The 18,494-nt window shown below is 43.5% G+C and overlaps 1 long non-coding RNA gene across 7 annotated transcripts in view; it reads left to right on the top strand.

Annotated features, from left to right (window-relative positions):
* The window catches only part of LOC307181408, a 1,608,936-nt gene that overhangs the window by 711,409 nt on the left and 879,033 nt on the right, over positions 1–18,494 (top strand). The gene's annotated exons all lie outside the window — the stretch shown is intronic.

Below are 18,494 nucleotides of genomic sequence, written 5' to 3'. Positions count from 1 at the left end.
ACTTGGGTTCCACATGCATGTTTTAGCTGAAGGAAGAATACCTTAAACATGGAGAGTTGAGACCCGTGAAATGGGTACCATGCAATATGACTTCAAAGGGTCTTCATTTGCTCACCGAACCTCTCCAATCCTATCACTGCTGCGTTTATGCCCCTGTACACACGCTTGATTCTCTTTTGGAGACATAGAAATCCATAGGTTTTAAGATACTTACTAGTCAGGTACATTCTTAGGCGTTTAATATGGGGTGTTGAGTCCATTTCGTTGAGCAAGGAGTAGCTCTTGTCTATTCCATATTTGGCTTAAGGAACTTTATCTGTGCTCATTTCAATCTCTAGTTTTATACAGGAACCCAACTCACCTTTCCCCTTAAGCAAGCATAAGTTGGTTTTCTAAATTTGAGACCCTGTTCTGTTTTGGAATTCAGTTCCTGTGTAGCCAAGTTTACATTCCGTGTATTAGTGATATCTTATGATGTTTCTTTTTCTGTGTGACTTATTTCAGTTAGAATCATCGTACCTGAATCTACTCATTATGCTGCTACGGGCCTGATGACATAGATTTCATTGCTGAGTGATACTGCATTGTACGTAAGTACCACAAGTTCTTTATCCATTTTTCACTTTCTGCGATGTTGAACTTGTACTGTAAACGAGGTTCTTGTAAACAGAGCCGTTCCAAACTTTGGGGTGGCTGTGTCTTTTTGATTTTAATTTCCCTAAGCTATAGGACCATAAGTGGAAGTGCCCTAGGCTCTGTTGCTTTGTTTTTTAGATGTTTCAGGGAACACCATACACTTCTCCCGAGTGTCTGTTGGCAATTTACATCCCGCCCATCAGCATAACAAGGCTCCCAGTTCTCCATGGCCTGTCCTGCCTTTCTGGATTTTACACTTTTTTCAGATGGCCCTTTTGACCGGGGGGAAGTGAGACTTCATTGTAGTGCAGATTTCCTTTGCAAGCTTGCTTGGTTGGCCAAAAAGGGCGTATGCGTTTTTTCCTGAATATATTCAGGAAAAAACGCATACGACCTTTTTGGCCAAGTGCATCATTGTGGACGTTCTGCCTCTTTTCCTATGCTTTCAATGCAATTCCAGTCTACCTCCTGAAATCGGTTTCCTGCAATTCTGCCCTGCTTTCAAGTCCTCTTGGCAGCCTTACTTCAGTCTATTTTTGGACGATAGCTGTCATTTATAACTCTGCAGGTTTGTGAATTACAGTGCCCCTGAGCTCCTTTCTTCAACTCGCTTTCTTGTGACCTGGCCGCAACACCGCAGGATGGCTTCAGGACCTAATCTGGTTCCGGCACGGCACGCTGAGCCTTTGGTTAATTCCTCTTCCTGGTGGGAAATGAGAGTTAAATTTGCCCGTCCAGACACCTCCAGCTAGTCTCTCATTGGTTCTCGCTATTCCTGTTCATCTTCCGCAGAAATTGCAAACTGGGCCAAACAGGAGGTTAAAGGGACTGACTCTCCAAGTCGGGAGAGTGTTAGTAAAGCGTCTGGAATGTTGCACCCGAGTACCAGGGTACAAAAACTGAGACATATTTGAACACGTCTCCCGATCACATGGTTGATCATACTCTAGGTTCCACTTGCATGTTTTAGCTGAAGGAAGAATACCTTAAACCTGGGTAGTTGAAACCCGTGGAATGGGTACCATGCAATATGACTTCAAAGTGTCTTCATTTGCGCACCGAACCTCTCCAATCCTATCACTGCTGCGTTTATGCCCCTGTACACATGCTTGATTCTCTTTTGGAGACATAGCAATCCATAGGTTTTAAGATACTTACTAGTCAGGAACATTCTTAGGCGTTTAATATGGGGTGTTGAGTCCATTTCGTTGAGCAAGGAGTAGCTCTTGTCTATTCCATATTTGGCTTAAGGAACTTTATCTGTGCTCATTTCAATCTCTGGTTTTATGCAGCACCCCAACTCACCTTTCCCCTTAAGCAAGCATAAGTTGGTTTTCTAAATTTGAGACCCTGTTCTGTTCTGTAATTCAGTTCCTGTGTAGCCAAGTTTACATTCCGTGTATTAGTGATATCTTATGATGTTTCTTTTTTTGTGTGACTTACTTCAGTTAGAATCATCATACCTGAATCCACTCATTGTGATGCTAAGGGTCTGATGACATAGATTTCATTGCTGAGTGATATTGCTTTGTAAGTGAATACCACAACTTCTTTATCCATTTTTCACTTTCTGCGATGTTGAACTTGTATTGTAAACGAGGTTCTTGTAAACAGAGCCGTTCCAAACTTTAGGGTGGCTGTGTCTTTTTGATTTTAATTTCCCTAAGCTATAGGACCATAAGTGGAAGTGCCCTAGGCTCTGTTGCTTTGTTTTTTAGATGTTTCAGGAAACACCATACACTTCTCCAGAGTGGTTGTTGGCAATTTACATCCCACCCATCAGCATAACAAGGCTCCCAGTTCTCCATGGCCTGTCCTGCCTTTCTGGATTTTACACTTTTTTCAGATGGCCCTTTTGACCGGGGGGAAGTGAGACTTCATTGTAGTGCAGATTTCCTTTGCAAGCTTGCTTGGTTGGCCAAAAAGGGCGTATGCGTTTTTTCCTGAATATATTCAGGAAAAAACGCATACGCCCTTTTTGGCCAAGTGCATCATTGTGGACGTTCTGCCTCTTTTCCTATGCTTTCAATGCAATTCCAGTCTACCTCCTGAAATCGGTTTCCTGCAATTCTGCCCCGCTTTCAAGTCCTCTTGGCAGCCTTACTTCAGTATATTTTTGGACGATAGCTGTCATTTATAACTCTGCAGGTTTGTGAACTACAGTGCCCCTGAGCTCCTTTGTTCAACTCGCTTTCTTTTGAGCTGGCCGCAACACCGCAGGATGGCTTCAGGCCCTAATCTGGTTCCGGTACGGCACGCTGAGCCTTTGGTTATTTCCTCTTCCTGGTGGGAAATGAGAGTTAAATTTGCCCGTCCAGACACCTCCAGCTAGCCTCTCATTGGTTCTCGCTATTCCTGTTCATCTTCCGCAGAAATTGCAAACTGGGCCAAACAGGAGGTTAAAGGCGCTGACTCTCCAAGTGGGGAGAGTGTTAGTAAAGCGTCTGGAATGTTGCACCCGAGTACCAGGGGAGGAAAACTGAGACATATTTGAACACGTCTCCCGTTCACATGGTTGATCATACTTGGGTTCCACATGCATGTTTTAGCTGAAGGAAGAATACCTAAAACCTGGGTAGTTGAAACCCGTGGAATGGGTACCATGCAATATGACTTCAAAGGGTCTTCATTTGCTCACCGAACCTCTGCAATCCTATCACTGCTGCGTTTATGCCCCTATACACATGCTTGATTCTCTTTTGGAGACATAGCAATCCATAGGTTTTAAGATACTTACTAGTCAGGTACATTCTTAGGCGTTTAATATGCGGTGTTGAGTCCATTTCGTTGAGCAAGGAGTAGCTCTTGTCTATTCCATATTTGGCTTAAGGAACTTTATCTGTGCTCATTTCAATCTCTGGTTTTATGCAGCAACCCAACTCACCTTTACCCTTAAGCAAGCATAAGTTGGTTTTCTAAATTTGAGACCCTGTTCTGTTTTGGAATTCAGTTCCTGTGTAGCCAAGTTTACATTCCGTGTATTACTGATATCTTATGATGTTTCTTTTTCTGTGTGACTTATTTCAGTTAGAATCATCGTACCTGAATCTACTCATTATGCTGCTACGGGCCTGATGACATAGATTTCATTGCTGAGTGATACTGCATTGTACGTAAGTACCACAAGTTCTTTATCCATTTTTCACTTTCTGCGATGTTGAACTTGTACTGTAAACGAGGTTCTTGTAAACAGAGCCGTTCCAAACTTTGGGGTGGCTGTGTCTTTTTGATTTTAATTTCCCTAAGCTATAGGACCATAAGTGGAAGTGCCCTAGGCTCTGTTGCTTTGTTTTTTAGATGTTTCAGGAAACACCATACACTTCTCCCAAGTGTCTGTTGGCAATTTACATCCCGCCCATCAGCATAACAAGGCTCCCAGTTCTCAATGGCCTGTTGCCTTTCTGGATTTTATACTTTTTTCAGATGGCCCTTTTGACCGGGGGGAAGTGAGACTTCATTGTAGTGCAGATTTCCTTTGCAAGCTTGCTTGGTTGGCCAAAAAGGGCGTATGCGTTTTTTCCTGAATATATTCAGGAAAAAACGCATACGCCCTTTTTGGCCAAGTGCATCATTGTGGACGTTCTGCCTCTTTTCCTATGCTTTCAATGCAATTCCAGTCTACCTCCTGAAATCGGTTTCCTGCAATTCTGCCCCGCTTTCAAGTCCTCTTGGCAGCCTTACTTCAGTCTATTTTTGGACGATAGCTGTCATTTATAACTCTGCAGGTTTGTGAATTACAGTGACCCTGAGCTCCTTTCTTCAACTCGCTTTCTTGTGACCTGGCTGCAACACCGCATGATGGCTTCAGGCCCTAATCTGGTTCCTGCCCGGCATGCTGAGCCTTTGGTTAATTCCTCTTCCTGGTGGGAAATGAGAGTTAAATTTGCCCGTCCAGACACCTCCAGCTAGTCTCTCATTGGTTCTCGCTATTCCTGTTCATCTTCCGCACAAATTGCAAACTGGGCCAAACAGGAGGTTAAAGGGACTGACTCTCCAAGTCGGGAGAGTGTTAGTAAAGCGTCTGGAATGTTGCACCCGAGTACCAGGGTACAAAAACTGAGACATATTTGAACACGTCTCCCGATCACATGGTTGATCATACTCTAGGTTCCACTTGCATGTTTTAGCTGAAGGAAGAATACCTTAAACCTGGGTAGTTGAAACCCGTGGAATGGGTACCATGCAATATGACTTCAAAGTGTCTTCATTTGCGCACCGAACCTCTCCAATCCTATCACTGCTGCGTTTATGCCCCTGTACACATGCTTGATTCTCTTTTGGAGACATAGCAATCCATAGGTTTTAAGATACTTACTAGTCAGGAACATTCTTAGGCGTTTAATATGGGGTGTTGAGTCCATTTCGTTGAGCAAGGAGTAGCTCTTGTCTATTCCATATTTGGCTTAAGGAACTTTATCTGTGCTCATTTCAATCTCTGGTTTTATGCAGCACCCCAACTCACCTTTCCCCTTAAGCAAGCATAAGTTGGTTTTCTAAATTTGAGACCCTGTTCTGTTCTGTAATTCAGTTCCTGTGTAGCCAAGTTTACATTCCGTGTATTAGTGATATCTTATGATGTTTCTTTTTTTGTGTGACTTACTTCAGTTAGAATCATCATACCTGAATCCACTCATTGTGATGCTAAGGGTCTGATGACATAGATTTCATTGCTGAGTGATATTGCTTTGTAAGTGAATACCACAACTTCTTTATCCATTTTTCACTTTCTGCGATGTTGAACTTGTATTGTAAACGAGGTTCTTGTAAACAGAGCCGTTCCAAACTTTGGGGTGGCTGTGTCTTTTTGATTTTAATTTCCCTAAGCTATAGGACCATAAGTGGAAGTGCCCTAGGCTCTGTTGCTTTGTTTTTTAGATGTTTCAGGAAACACCATACACTTCTCCAGAGTGGTTGTTGGCAATTTACATCCCACCCATCAGCATAACAAGGCTCCCAGTTCTCCATGGCCTGTCCTGCCTTTCTGGATTTTACACTTTTTTCAGATGGCCCTTTTGACCGGGGGGAAGTGAGACTTCATTGTAGTGCAGATTTCCTTTGCAAGCTTGCTTGGTTGACCAAAAAGGGCGTATGCGTTTTTTCCTGAATATATTCAGGAAAAAACGCATACGCCCTTTTTGGCCAAGTGCATCATTGTGGACGTTCTGCCTCTTTTCCTATGCTTTCAATGCAATTCCAGTCTACCTCCTGAAATCGGTTTCCTGCAATTCTGCCCCGCTTTCAAGTCCTCTTGGCAGCCTTACTTCAGTATATTTTTGGACGATAGCTGTCATTTATAACTCTGCAGGTTTGTGAACTACAGTGCCCCTGAGCTCCTTTGTTCAACTCGCTTTCTTTTGAGCTGGCCGCAACACCGCAGGATGGCTTCAGGCCCTAATCTGGTTCCGGTACGGCACGCTGAGCCTTTGGTTATTTCCTCTTCCTGGTGGGAAATGAGAGTTAAATTTGCCCGTCCAGACACCTCCAGCTAGCCTCTCATTGGTTCTCGCTATTCCTGTTCATCTTCCGCAGAAATTGCAAACTGGGCCAAACAGGAGGTTAAAGGCGCTGACTCTCCAAGTGGGGAGAGTGTTAGTAAAGCGTCTGGAATGTTGCACCCGAGTACCAGGGGAGGAAAACTGAGACATATTTGAACACGTCTCCCGTTCACATGGTTGATCATACTTGGGTTCCACATGCATGTTTTAGCTGAAGGAAGAATACCTAAAACCTGGGTAGTTGAAACCCGTGGAATGGGTACCATGCAATATGACTTCAAAGGGTCTTCATTTGCTCACCGAACCTCTCCAATCCTATCACTGCTGCGTTTATGCCCCTGTACACATGCTTGATTCTCTTTCGGAGACATAGCAATCCATAGGTTTTAAGATACTTACTAGTCAGGTACATTCTTAGGTGTTTAATATGCGGTGTTGAGTCCATTTCGTTGAGCAAGGAGTAGCTCTTGTCTATTCCATATTTGGCTTAAGGAACTTTATCTGTGCTCATTTCAATCTCTGGTTTTATGCAGCACCCCAACTCACCTTTCCCCTTAAGCAAGCATAAGTTGGTTTTCTAAATTTGAGACCCTGTTCTGTTTTGGAATTCAGTTCCTGTGTAGCCAAGTTTACATTCCGTGTATTACTGATATCTTATGATGTTTCTTTTTCTGTGTGACTTATTTCAGTTAGAATCATCGTACCTGAATCTACTCATTATGCTGCTACGGGCCTGATGACATAGATTTCATTGCTGAGTGATACTGCATTGTACGTAAGTACCACAAGTTCTTTATCCATTTTTCACTTTCTGCGATGTTGAACTTGTACTGTAAACGAGGTTCTTGTAAACAGAGGCATCCCAAACTTTGGGGTGGCTGTGTCTTTTTGATTTTAATTTCCCTAAGCTATAGGACCATAAGTGGCAGTGCCCTAGGCTCTGTTGCTTTGTTTTTTAGATGTTTCAGGAAACACCATACACTTCTCCCAAGTGTCTGTTGGCAATTTACATCCCGCCCATCAGCATAACAAGGCTCCCAGTTCTCCATGGCCTGTCCTGCCTTTCTGGATTTTACACTTTTTTCAGATGGCCCTTTTGACCGGGGGGAAGTGAGACTTCATTGTAGTGCAGATTTCCTTTGCAAGCTTGCTTGGTTGGCCAAAAAGGGCGTATGCGTTTTTTCCTGAATATATTCAGGAAAAAACGCATACGCCCTTTTTGGCCAAGTGCATCATTGTGGACGTTCTGCCTCTTTTCCTATGCTTTCAATGCAATTCCAGTCTACCTCCTGAAATCGGTTTCCTGCAATTCTGCCCCGCTTTCAAGTCCTCTTGGCAGCCTTACTTCAGTCTATTTTTGGACGATAGCTGTCATTTATAACTCTGCAGGTTTGTGCATTACAGTGCCCCTGAACTCCTTTCTTCAACTCGCTTTCTTGTGACCTGGCCGCAACACCGCAGGATGGCTTCAGGCCCTAATCTGGTTCCGGCATGGCACGCTGAGCCTTTGGTTATTTCCTCTTCCTGGTGGGAAATGAGAGTTAAATTTGCCCGTCCAGACACCTGCAGCTAGTCTCTCATTGGTTCTCGCTATTCCTGTTCATCTTCCGCAGAAATTGCAAACTGGGCCAAACAGGAGGTTAAAGGGACTGACTCTCCAAGTCGGGAGAGTGTTAGTAAAGCGTCTGGAATGTTGCACCCGAGTACCAGGGGAGGAAAACTGAGACATATTTGAACACGTCTCCCGTTCACATGGTTGACCATACTTGGGTTCCACATGCATGTTTTAGCTGAAGGAAGAATACCTTAAACCTGGAGAGTTAAGACCCGTGTAATGGGTACCATGCAATATGACTTCAAAGGGTCTTCATTTGCTCACCGAACTTCTCCAATCCTATCACTGCTGCGTTTATGCCCCTGTACACATGCTTGATTCTCTTTTAGAGACATAGCAATCCATAGGTTTTTAAGATACTTACTAGTCAGGTACATTCTTAGGCGTTTAATATGCGGTGTTGAGTCCATTTCGTTGAGCAAGGAGTAGCTCTTGTCTATTCCATATTTGACTTAAGGAACTTTATCTGTGCTCATTTCAATCTCTGGTTTTATGCAGCACCCCAACTCACCTTTCCCCTTAAGCAAGCATAAGTTGGTTTTCTAAATTTGAGACCCTGTTCTGTTCTGTAATTCAGTTCCTGTGTAGCCAAGTTTACATTCCGTGTATTACTGATATCTTATGATGTTTCTTTTTCTGTGTGACTTACTTCAGTTAGAATCATCATACCTGAATCCACTCATTGTGCTGCTAAGGGCCTGATGACACAGATTTCATTGCTGAGTGATATTGCTTTGTAAGTAAATACCACAACTTCTTTATCCATTTTTCACTTTCTGCGATGTTGAACTTGTACTGTAAACTAGGTTCTTGTAAACAGAGGCGTCCCAAACTTTGGGGTGGCTGTGTCTTTTTGATTTTAATTTCCCTAAGCTATAGGACCATAAGTGGAAGTGCCCTAGGTTCTGTTGTTTTGTTTTTTAGATGTTTCAGGAAACACCATACACTTCTCCCGAGTGGTTGTTGGCAATTTACATCCCGCCCATCAGCATAACAAGGCTCCCAGTTCTCCATGGCCTGTCCTGCCTTTCTGGATTTTACACTTTTTTCAGATGGCCCTTTTGACCGGGGGGAAGTGAGACTTCATTGTAGGGCAGATTTCCTTTGCAAGCTTGCTTGGTTGGCCAAAAAGGGCGTATGCGTTTTTTCCTGAATATATTCAGGAAAAAACGCATACACCCTTTTTGGCCAAGTGCATCATTGTGGACGTTCTGCCTCTTTTCCTATGCTTTCAATGCTATTCCAGTCTACCTCCTGAAATCGGTTTCCTGCAATTCTGCCCCGCTTTCAAGTCCTCTTGGCAGCCTTACTTCAGTCTATTTTTGGACGATAGCTGTCATTTATAACTCTGCAGGTTTGTGAATTACAGTGCCCCTGAGCTCCTTTCTTCAACTCGCTTTCTTTTGAGCTGGCCGCAACACCGCAGGATGGCTTCAGGCTCTAATCTGGTTCCGGTACGGCACGCTGAGCCTTTGGTTAATTCCTCTTTCTGGTGGGAAATGAGAGTTAAATTTGCCCGTCCAGACACCTCCAGCTAGCCTCTCATTGGTTCTCGCTATTCCTGTTCATCTTCCGCAGAAATTGCAAACTGGGCCAAACAGGAGGTTAAAGGCGCTGACTCTCCAAGTGGGGAGAGTGTTAGTAAAGCGTCTGGAATGTTGCACCCGAGTACCAGGGGAGGAAAACTGAGACATATTTGAACACGTCTCCCGTTCACATGGTTGATCATACTTGGGTTCCACATGCATATTTTAGCTGAAGGAAGAATACCTTAAACCTGGGTAGTTGAAACCCGTGGAATGGGTACCATGCAATATGACTTCAAAGGGTCTTCATTTGCTCACCGAATCTCTCCAGTCTTATCACTGCTGTGTTTATGCCCCTGTACACATGCTTGATTCTCTTTCGTAGACATAGCAATCCATAGGTTTTAAGATACTTACTAGTCAGGTACATTCTTAGGCGTTTAATATGGGGTGTTGAGTCCATTTCGTTGAGCAAGGAGTAGCTCTTGTCTATTCCATATTTGGCTTAAGGAACTTTATCTGTGCTCATTTCAATCTCTGGTTTTATGCAGCACCCCAACTCACCTTTACCCTTAAGCAAGCATAAGTTGGTTTTCTAAATTTGAGACCCTGTTCTGTTCTGTAATTCAGTTCCTGTGTAGGCAAGTTTACATTCCGTGTATTAGTGATATCTTATGATGTTTCTTTTTCTGTGTGACTTATTTCAGTTAGAATCATCATACCTGAATCCACTCATTGCGATGCTAAGGGTCTGATGTCATAGATTTCATTGCTGAGTGATATTGCTTTGTAAGTGAATACCACAACTTCTTTATCCATTTTTCACTTTCTGCGATGTTGAACTTGTACTGTAAACGAGGTTCTTGTAAACAGAGCCGTTCCAAATTTTGGGGTGGCTGTGTCTTTTTGATTTTAATTTCCCTAAGCTATAGGACCATAAGTGGAAGTGCACTAGGCTCTGTTGCTTTGTTTTTTAGATGTTTCAGGAAACACCATACACTTCTCCCAAGTGTCTGTTGGCAATTTACATCCCGCCCATCAGCATAACAAGGCTCCCAGTTCTCAATGGCCTGTTGCCTTTATGGATTTTACACTTTTATCAGATGGCCCTTTTGACCGGGGGGAAGTGAGACTTCATTGTAGTGCAGATTTCCTTTGCAAGCTTGCTTGGTTGGCCAAAAAGGGCGTATGCGTTTTTTCCTGAATATATTCAGGAAAAAACGCATACGCCCTTTTTGGCCAAGTGCATCATTGTGGACGTTCTGCCTCTTTTCCTATGCTTTCAATGCAATTCCAGTCTACCTCCTGAAATCGGTTTCCTGCAATTCTGCCCCGCTTTCAAGTCCTCTTGGCAGCCTTACTTCAGTCTATTTTTGGACGATAGCTGTCATTTATAACTCTGCAGGTTTGTGAATTACAGTGCCCCTGAGCTCCTTTCTTCAACTCGCTTTCTTGTGACCTGGCTGCAACACCGCATGATGGCTTCAGGCCCTAATCTGGTTCCGGCCCGGCATGCTGAGCCTTTGGTTAATTCCTCTTCCTGGTGGGAAATGAGAGTTAAATTTGCCCGTCCAGACACCTGCAGCTAGCCTCTCATTGGTTCTCGCTATTCCTGTTCATCTTCCGCAGAAATTGCAAACTGGGCCAAACAGGAGGTTAAAGGCGCTGACTCTCCAAGTGGGGAGAGTGTTAGTAAAGCGTCTGGAATGTTGCACCCGAGTACCAGGGGAGGAAAACTGAGACATATTTGAACACGTCTCCCGTTCACATGGTTGATCATACTCTGGGTTCCACATGCATGTTTTAGCTGAAGGAAGAATACCTTAAAACTGGAGAGTTGAGACCCGTGTAATGGGTACCATGCAATATAACTTCAAAGGGTCTTCATTTGCTCACCGAACCTCTCCAATCCTATCACTGCTGTGTTTATTCCCCTGTACACACGCTTGATTCTCTTTTGGAGACATAGCAATCCATAGGTTTTAAGATACTTACTAGTCAGGTACATTCTTAGGGGTTTAATATGGGGTTTTGAGTCCATTTCGTTGAGCAAGGAGTAGCTCTTGTCTATTCCATATTTGGCTTAAGGAACTTTATCTGTGCTCATTTCAATCTCTGGTTTTATGCAGCACCCCAAATCACCTTTCCCCTTATGCAAGCATAAGTTGGTTTTCTAAATTTGAGACCCTGTTCTGTTCTGTAATTCAGTTCCTGTGTAGCCAAGTTTACATTCCGTGTATTACTGATATCTTATGATGTTTCTTTTTCTGTGTGACTTATTTCAGTTAGAATCATCATACCTGAATCCACTCATTTTGATGCTAAGGGCCTGATGAGATAGAATTCATTGCTGAGTGATATTGCTTTGTAAATAATACCACAACTTCTTTATCCATTTTTCACTTTCTGCGATGTTGAACTTGTACTGTAAACGAGGTTCTTGTAAACAGAGGCATCCCAAACTTTAGGGTGGCTGTGTCTTTTTGATTTTAATTTCCCTAAGCTATAGGACCATAAGTGGCAGTGCCCTAGGCTCTGTTGCTTTGTTTTTTAGATGTTTCAGGAAACACCATACACTTCTCCCAAGTGTCTGTTGGCAATTTACATCCCGCCCATCAGCATAACAAGGCTCCCAGTTCTCCATGGCCTGTCCTGCCTTTCTGGATTTTACACTTTTTTCAGATGGCCCTTTTGACCGGGGGGAAGTGAGACTTCATTGTAGTGCAGATTTCCTTTGCAAGCTTGCTTGGTTGGCCAAAAAGGGCGTATGCGTTTTTTCCTGAATATATTCAGGAAAAAACGCATACGCCCTTTTTGGCCAAGTGCATCATTGTGGACGTTCTGCCTCTTTTCCTATGCTTTCAATGCAATTCCAGTCTACCTCCTGAAATCGGTTTCCTGCAATTCTACCCCGCTTTCAAGTCCTCTTGGCAGCCTTACTTCAGTCTATTTTTGGACGATAGCTGTCATTTATAACTCTGCAGGTTTGTGCATTACAGTGCCCCTGAACTCCTTTCTTCAACTCGCTTTCTTGTGACCTGGCCGCAACACCGCAGGATGGCTTCAGGCCCTAATCTGGTTCCGGCACGGCACGCTGAGCCTTTGGTTATTTCCTCTTCCTGGTGGGAAATGAGAGTTAAATTTGCCCGTCCAGACACCTGCAGCTAGTCTCTCATTGGTTCTCGCTATTCCTGTTCATCTTCCGCAGAAATTGCAAACTGGGCCAAACAGGAGGTTAAAGGGACTGACTCTCCAAGTCGGGAGAGTGTTAGTAAAGCGTCTGGAATGTTGCACCCGAGTACCAGGGGAGGAAAACTGAGACATATTTGAACACGTCTCCCGTTCACATGGTTGACCATACTTGGGTTCCACATGCATGTTTTAGCTGAAGGAAGAATACCTTAAACCTGGAGAGTTAAGACCCGTGTAATGGGTACCATGCAATATGACTTCAAAGGGTCTTCATTTGCTCACCGAACTTCTCCAATCCTATCACTGCTGCGTTTATGCCCCTGTACACATGCTTGATTCTCTTTTAGAGACATAGCAATCCATAGGTTTTTAAGATACTTACTAGTCAGGTACATTCTTAGGCGTTTAATATGCGGTGTTGAGTCCATTTCGTTGAGCAAGGAGTAGCTCTTGTCTATTCCATATTTGACTTAAGGAACTTTATCTGTGCTCATTTCAATCTCTGGTTTTATGCAGCACCCCAACTCACCTTTCCCCTTAAGCAAGCATAAGTTGGTTTTCTAAATTTGAGACCCTGTTCTGTTCTGTAATTCAGTTCCTGTGTAGCCAAGTTTACATTCCGTGTATTACTGATATCTTATGATGTTTCTTTTTCTGTGTGACTTACTTCAGTTAGAATCATCATACCTGAATCCACTCATTGTGCTGCTAAGGGCCTGATGACACAGATTTCATTGCTGAGTGATATTGCTTTGTAAGTAAATACCACAACTTCTTTATCCATTTTTCACTTTCTGCGATGTTGAACTTGTACTGTAAACGAGGTTCTTGTAAACAGAGGCGTCCCAAACTTTGGGGTGGCTGTGTCTTTTTGATTTTAATTTCCCTAAGCTATAGGACCATAAGTGGAAGTGCCCTAGGTTCTGTTGCTTTGTTTTTTAGATGTTTCAGGAAACACCATACACTTCTCCCGAGTGGTTGTTGGCAATTTACATCCCGCCCATCAGCATAACAAGGCTCCCAGTTCTCCATGGCCTGTCCTGCCTTTCTGGATTTTACACTTTTTTCAGATGGCCCTTTTGACCGGGGGGAAGTGAGACTTCATTGTAGTGCAGATTTCCTTTGCAAGCTTGCTTGGTTGGCCAAAAAGGGCGTATGCGTTTTTTCCTGAATATATTCAGGAAAAAACGCATACACCCTTTTTGGCCAAGTGCATCATTGTGGACGTTCTGCCTCTTTTCCTATGCTTTCAATGCAATTCCAGTCTACCTCCTGAAATCGGTTTCCTGCAATTCTGCCCCGCTTTCAAGTCCTCTTGGCAGCCTTACTTCAGTCTATTTTTGGACGATAGCTGTCATTTATAACTCTGCAGGTTTGTGAATTACAGTGCCCCTGAGCTCCTTTCTTCAACTCGCTTTCTTTTGAGCTGGCCGCAACACCGCAGGATGGCTTCAGGCTCTAATCTGGTTCCGGTACGGCACGCTGAGCCTTTGGTTAATTCCTCTTTCTGATGGGAAATGAGAGTTAAATTTGCCCGTCCAGACACCTCCAGCTAGCCTCTCATTGGTTCTCGCTATTCCTGTTCATCTTCCGCAGAAATTGCAAACTGGGCCAAACAGGAGGTTAAAGGCGCTGACTCTCCAAGTGGGGAGAGTGTTAGTAAAGCGTCTGGAATGTTGCACCCGAGTACCAGGGGAGGAAAACTGAGACATATTTGAACACGTCTCCCGTTCACATGGTTGATCATACTTGGGTTCCACATGCATATTTTAGCTGAAGGAAGAATACCTTAAACCTGGGTAGTTGAAACCCGTGGAATGGGTACCATGCAATATGACTTCAAAGGGTCTTCATTTGCTCACCGAATCTCTCCAGTCTTATCACTGCTGTGTTTATGCCCCTGTACACATGCTTGATTCTCTTTCGGAGACATAGCAATCCATAGGTTTTAAGATACTTACTAGTCAGGTACATTCTTAGGCGTTTAATATGGGGTGTTGAGTCCATTTCGTTGAGCAAGGAGTAGCTCTGTCTATTCCATATTTGGCTTAAGGAACTTTATCTCTGCTCATTTCAATCTCTGGTTTTATGCAGCACCCCAACTCACCTTTACCCTTAAGCAAGCATAAGTTGGTTTTCTAAATTTGAGACCCTGTTCTGTTCTGTAATTCAGTTCCTGTGTAGGCAAGTTTACATTCCGTGTATTAGTGATATCTTATGATGTTTCTTTTTCTGTGTGACTTATTTCAGTTAGAATCATCATACCTGAATCCACTCATTGTGATGCTAAGGGCCTGATGAGATAGAATTCATTGCTGAGTGATATTGCTTTGTAAATAATACCACAACTTCTTTATCCATTTTTCACTTTCTGCGATGTTGAACTTGTACTGTAAACGAGGTTCTTGTAAACAGAGGCATCCCAAACTTTAGGGTGGCTGTGTCTTTTTGATTTTAATTTCCCTAAGCTATAGGACCATAAGTGGCAGTGCCCTAGGCTCTGTTGCTTTGTTTTTTAGATGTTTCAGGAAACACCATACACTTCTCCCAAGTGTCTGTTGGCAATTTACATCCCGCCCATCAGCATAACAAGGCTCCCAGTTCTCCATGGCCTGTCCTGCCTTTCTGGATTTTACACTTTTTTCAGATGGCCCTTTTGACCGGGGGGAAGTGAGACTTCATTGTAGTGCAGATTTCCTTTGCAAGCTTGCTTGGTTGGCCAAAAAGGGCGTATGCGTTTTTTCCTGAATATATTCAGGAAAAAACGCATACGCCCTTTTTGGCCAAGTGCATCATTGTGGACGTTCTGCCTCTTTTCCTATGCTTTCAATGCAATTCCAGTCTACCTCCTGAAATCGGTTTCCTGCAATTCTACCCCGCTTTCAAGTCCTCTTGGCAGCCTTACTTCAGTCTATTTTTGGACGATAGCTGTCATTTATAACTCTGCAGGCTTGTGCATTACAGTGCCCCTGAACTCCTTTCTTCAACTCGCTTTCTTGTGACCTGGCCGCAACACCGCAGGATGGCTTCAGGCCCTAATCTGGTTCCGGCACGGCACGCTGAGCCTTTGGTTATTTCCTCTTCCTGGTGGGAAATGAGAGTTAAATTTGCCCGTCCAGACACCTGCAGCTAGTCTCTCATTGGTTCTCGCTATTCCTGTTCATCTTCCGCAGAAATTGCAAACTGGGCCAAACAGGAGGTTAAAGGGACTGACTCTCCAAGTCGGGAGAGTGTTAGTAAAGCGTCTGGAATGTTGCACCCGAGTACCAGGGGAGGAAAACTGAGACATATTTGAACACGTCTCCCGTTCACATGGTTGACCATACTTGGGTTCCACATGCATGTTTTAGCTGAAGGAAGAATACCTTAAACCTGGAGAGTTAAGACCCGTGTAATGGGTACCATGCAATATGACTTCAAAGGGTCTTCATTTGCTCACCGAACTTCTCCAATCCTATCACTGCTGCGTTTATGCCCCTGTACACATGCTTGATTCTCTTTTAGAGACATAGCAATCCATAGGTTTTTAAGATACTTACTAGTCAGGTACATTCTTAGGCGTTTAATATGCGGTGTTGAGTCCATTTCGTTGAGCAAGGAGTAGCTCTTGTCTATTCCATATTTGACTTAAGGAACTTTATCTGTGCTCATTTCAATCTCTGGTTTTATGCAGCACCCCAACTCACCTTTCCCCTTAAGCAAGCATAAGTTGGTTTTCTAAATTTGAGACCCTGTTCTGTTCTGTAATTCAGTTCCTGTGTAGCCAAGTTTACATTCCGTGTATTACTGATATCTTATGATGTTTCTTTTTCTGTGTGACTTACTTCAGTTAGAATCATCATACCTGAATCCACTCATTGTGCTGCTAAGGGCCTGATGACACAGATTTCATTGCTGAGTGATATTGCTTTGTAAGTAAATACCACAACTTCTTTATCCATTTTTCACTTTCTGCGATGTTGAACTTGTACTGTAAACGAGGTTCTTGTAAACAGAGGCGTCCCAAACTTTGGGGTGGCTGTGTCTTTTTGATTTTAATTTCCCTAAGCTATAGGACCATAAGTGGAAGTGCCCTAGGTTCTGTTGCTTTGTTTTTTAGATGTTTCAGGAAACACCATACACTTCTCCCGAGTGGTTGTTGGCAATTTACATCCCGCCCATCAGCATAACAAGGCTCCCAGTTCTCCATGGCCTGTCCTGCCTTTCTGGATTTTACACTTTTTTCAGATGGCCCTTTTGACCGGGGGGAAGTGAGACTTCATTGTAGTGCAGATTTCCTTTGCAAGCTTGCTTGGTTGGCCAAAAAGGGCGTATGCGTTTTTTCCTGAATATATTCAGGAAAAAACGCATACACCCTTTTTGGCCAAGTGCATCATTGTGGACGTTCTGCCTCTTTTCCTATGCTTTCAATGCAATTCCAGTCTACCTCCTGAAATCGGTTTCCTGCAATTCTGCCCCGCTTTCAAGTCCTCTTGGCAGCCTTACTTCAGTCTATTTTTGGACGATAGCTGTCATTTATAACTCTGCAGGTTTGTGAATTACAGTGACCCTGAGCTCCTTTCTTCAACTCGCTTTCTTTTGAGCTGGCCGCAACACCGCAGGATGGCTTCAGGCTCTAATCTGGTTCCGGTACGGCACGCTGAGCCTTTGGTTAATTCCTCTTTCTGGTGGGAAATGAGAGTTAAATTTGCCCGTCCAGACACCTCCAGCTAGCCTCTCATTGGTTCTCGCTATTCCTGTTCATCTTCCGCAGAAATTGCAAACTGGGCCAAACAGGAGGTTAAAGGCGCTGACTCTCCAAGTGGGGAGAGTGTTAGTAAAGCGTCTGGAATGTTGCACCCGAGTACCAGGGGAGGAAAACTGAGACATATTTGAACACGTCTCCCGTTCACATGGTTGATCATACTTGGGTTCCACATGCATATTTTAGCTGAAGGAAGAATACCTTAAACCTGGGTAGTTGAAACCCGTGGAATGGGTACCATGCAATATGACTTCAAAGGGTCTTCATTTGCTCACCGAATCTCTCCAGTCTTATCACTGCTGTGTTTATGCCCCTGTACACATGCTTGATTCTCTTTCGGAGACATAGCAATCCATAGGTTTTAAGATACTTACTAGTCAGGTACATTCTTAGGCGTTTAATATGGGGTGTTGAGTCCATTTCGTTGAGCAAGGAGTAGCTCTTGTCTATTCCATATTTGGCTTAAGGAACTTTATCTGTGCTCATTTCAATCTCTGGTTTTATGCAGCACCCCAACTCACCTTTACCCTTAAGCAAGCATAAGTTGGTTTTCTAAATTTGAGACCCTGTTCTGTTCTGTAATTCAGTTCCTGTGTAGGCAAGTTTACATTCCGTGTATTAGTGATATCTTATGATGTTTCTTTTTCTGTGTGACTTATTTCAGTTAGAATCATCATACCTGAATCCACTCATTGCGATGCTAAGGGTCTGATGTCATAGATTTCATTGCTGAGTGATATTGCTTTGTAAGTGAATACCACAACTTCTTTATCCATTTTTCACTTTCTGCGATGTTGAACTTGTACTGTAAACGAGGTTCTTGTAAACAGAGCCGTTCCAAATTTTGGGGTGGCTGTGTCTTTTTGATTTTAATTTCCCTAAGCTATAGGACCATAAGTGGAAGTGCACTAGGCTCTGTTGCTTTGTTTTTTAGATGTTTCAGGAAACACCATACACTTCTCCCAAGTGTCTGTTGGCAATTTACATCCCGCCCATCAGCATAACAAGGCTCCCAGTTCTCAATGGCCTGTTGCCTTTATGGATTTTACACTTTTTTCAGATGGCCCTTTTGACCGGGGGGAAGTGAGACTTCATTGTAGTGCAGATTTCCTTTGCAAGCTTGCTTGGTTGGCCAAAAAGGGCGTATGCGTTTTTTCCTGAATATATTCAGGAAAAAACGCATACGCCCTTTTTGGCCAAGTGCATCATTGTGGACGTTCTGCCTCTTTTCCTATGCTTTCAATGCAATTCCAGTCTACCTCCTGAAATCGGTTTCCTGCAATTCT

The sequence above is a fragment of the Stenella coeruleoalba genome, assembly GCF_951394435.1.
Source record: "Stenella coeruleoalba genome assembly, contig: scaffold_69, whole genome shotgun sequence".
NCBI classification, from domain to species: Eukaryota; Metazoa; Chordata; class Mammalia; order Artiodactyla; family Delphinidae; genus Stenella; species Stenella coeruleoalba.
The sequence above is the reverse complement of the archived record's forward strand: the minus strand, read 5'-3'. Positions and strand labels throughout refer to the sequence as shown.